General features: G+C 37.7%; 1 non-coding gene across 1 annotated transcript; it reads left to right on the top strand.

The window, feature by feature from the left end:
• Window positions 1–1,069: 1,069 nt before the first annotated feature.
• LOC121213253 (small nucleolar RNA R71) lies at window positions 1,070–1,176 on the top strand. The gene has a single exon (XR_005908636.1). It is a non-coding gene; the product is annotated as a small nucleolar RNA R71 (small nucleolar RNA).
• The last annotated feature ends 2,051 nt before the right edge of the window (window positions 1,177–3,227 follow it).

Here is a 3,227-nt window from a genome sequence, read left to right as displayed (position 1 = left end):
GAATAGTGAGCAAACTGCGTTTAGCTCCACATTCGATGCCTCATCCATCTTCCACTTATTTGCTAAAAGCTTCTTTAAAAATTTCATTACGTTTGGCATCTGTGATAGAGCTTTAATAAACTGTAAGTTAATATGTATTTTTTTAAGAGTTTAACAAATTTACCAAATTGTTCATCTGAGCGATCTCTCCTTGTCGCATTGGGGTATGGCACACGAGGTTTATATTCGACATTCACCGATTTGTTTTTTATTATGATCTACCTCACCTTGACCTTTGCTTACCATAGTTTTTTGCCTCAATTCTGGCTCAGGCTCAACAAATCCTTATTCGTCTTGAACATTAATCGCGTTGAGTTGTTCCATTGGGTTAGGTTCAGTATTACTTGGCAAGCTCCCTTGTGGTCGTTCGGAGATTAGTTTGGAAAGCTGGCCTATCTGAGTTTCGAGACGCTTGTTGATTTTTAAGTGTTGTCTCGGTGTTCTAGAAATGGGTTCTGACACCGAGATAAACTTTTTGAGCATCTCTTCAAGGTTCGATTTCTTTTCCTATTGGTAGGGTGGTTATTGGTAGCCTGGAGGTGGTTGTGGTCTTTGATTTCCTTGACTGCCCTACGAGAAATTAGGGTGGTTCCTCCAACCTGCATTATAACTGTTACTATATGGATTGTTTTGAGGTCGAGGATTATTACCCATGTAATTTAATTGCTTGTTATCGATGTTGTGGCCATAAGGTTGGTATTTCGAATGGCTTGTTCCACCTCCACTTGCTTCGCACTTCATTACTGGGTGAACCTGTGAAGAACTAAGAAAACCATCAATCTTTTTATTTAGAAGTTCTACCTGGTTTGATAGCATAGTAATCGAATCGACATTATAAACGCCTACTATTTTAGTTGGTTTTTTCCTCATGACTTGCCACTGATAGTTATTCAGTGACATCTCTTCTATAAACTCATAAGCATCTTTAGGTGTTTTATTATTGATGGTTCTGCCAGCAGCTGTGTCAACCATTTGGCGAGTCGAAAGATTCTTGCCATTATGGAATGTTTGAACCTGAAGCCAAAGCGGTAACCCATGGTGAGGGCACCTTCTCAAAAGGTCCTTGTATCTCTCCCATGCATCGTAGAGTGTTTCTAAATCCATCTGCACAAAAGAAGAGATATCATTACGTAATTTAGCTGTTTTAGCCAGCAAAAAATATTTTAATAGAAATTTTTCGGTCATTTGTTCCCAAGTAGTGATTGACCCTCGTGGTAATGAGTTCAACCACTGTTTAGCTTTGTTCCTCAACGAAAAAGGGAATAACCGAAGATGAATGGCATCATCAGAAACACCATTAATTTTAAATGTATCGCGTAGTTCTAAGAAGTTGGTTAATGAGCGTTGGGATCCTCATCCTGCAAACCATTAAACTGAACAAATTGCTGTATCATTTGAATAGTGTTAGGTTTTAGTTCAAAAGTATTTGCGACTACAGTAGGTCTAACTATGCTCGATTCAGTTCCTATTAAAAAAGGTTTAGCATAATCATACATAGTGCGTGGAGCAGGATTTTGATTAGCCGCAATTGCAGGAGGTAGCTGGTTGTCTTGGTTTTCATCCATCTCTTCGGTTGGGGGTTGAGTATCGTGTTCTTGCTCGTTCTCTGTGTATCTTAGGCTTCGCCTTATTTCTCTTTGGTTTCTACGAACTGTGCGATCGATTTCTTCATCAAAAAGTAGTGGTCCTAACAGGTTTCTTCTAGTTATAAACTATAAAAACCTGCCAAGAGAAGGAAAAAATAAGTAATAAAATTAAATTAAATTGCAAGAAAAATAAATAGCTAAAGTAATAAAAATTGAGTGTTCCTAATATCTTAGTTCCCCCGCAACGGCGCCAAAAACTTGATCGCATGATTTTGTGATAGGTTTTAAATATTTATAATTAATCATTCTTGAAACTAACTATTATCGCGATGTAGGCAAGTGTACCTATCGAACAGTAGTAAAGTTTTAGCAAGACCGGATTATTGATCCCAAAGGAACTAAAAGTACTAGTAATGACTGTCTTTTTATTATATAGCCTAGGAATAAAGAGGTTTTGTTTTAACTAACTAATTATCTAAACTAAGAACTCACAGAGACTAGAATTGGGGAATTTCTTTTGGGAAAATCGATTGAATTAAGAAAATACCTAAGGAAAAATCCACCTAGACTGTACTTGTTATTCTAGCTCCGAATCGGACGATTTATTCATTTAACTTGTTCCATAGAGATCCTTAAGTTATGTTATTATCCCTATTCAAGACTAATAGCGTCTAATCCCTAGATTGAATAATTGAGACTTTTCTCTAATTAACACCCTAGGGTTGCATTAACTCAATCTATGGATCCCCTTATTAGGTTTCACCCTAATCCGGCAAAATCTTGTCACGCTATGTCTAGGCGCGCAAACAACTCCACTTAATTATGACAAATGTACTCTTAGACAGGGTCTATTCCTCCTCCGAATATGAGCTTATCTTGAATCAATATCATGGGATATCAAAACAAGAATTATGAACACATAATTAAGAACAAGTTAAATATTTATCATACAATTCAGAAAATAATAACAAGATTTTTCTTAGGTTTCATTCCCCTTAGGTATTTAGGGGATTTAGGTCATAACTAAAAAGGAAAACATCTCAGAAGAATAACGAATACAAAACATAAAGTAAACCCAAAACTCCTGAAGGGAAATTGAGGAGAGATCTTCAGTCTTGATGGTGAATCCGGCTTCTAAGATGGATCAATCGGCTTCTGAGATGGATCAATCGGCTTCCTTGGAGTAATTCCTTACTTCCTATTTTGTGCCTCCCTTTCTTTCCTCCTCTAGGGTGTATTTATAGGCTTTGGAATGCCTAAGAGCCCTCAAAATTAGCTTTTTCTGAATTGGACTCAACTTGGGCTCGGTAGGGACACTCTCGTGTAACACGCCCATGTACGATTACTTCAGGCCGTGCTCGAGCCTGCCAAATTGACACGGCCGTGTGGTTTGCCCGTGTGAGGAGGTCCAGGCCGTGTTGATTTTGTACTTTGGACCTTTTTCTTCGGTTTTGGCCCGTTTCTCGTTCCTTTAGCTCTCCTATGCTCTCCTAAGTATAAAACATGAAATTAAAGCATTAGGAGCATCGAATTCACCAATTCTAATAAGAAATCATCCAAAGAATGCGTTAAACATGGGGTAAAAATATGTATAAATTATGG

Source organism: Gossypium hirsutum, chromosome A13 (genome assembly GCF_007990345.1).
Source record: "Gossypium hirsutum isolate 1008001.06 chromosome A13, Gossypium_hirsutum_v2.1, whole genome shotgun sequence".
NCBI classification, from domain to species: Eukaryota; Viridiplantae; Streptophyta; class Magnoliopsida; order Malvales; family Malvaceae; genus Gossypium; species Gossypium hirsutum.
The sequence above is the reverse complement of the archived record's forward strand: the minus strand, read 5'-3'. Positions and strand labels throughout refer to the sequence as shown.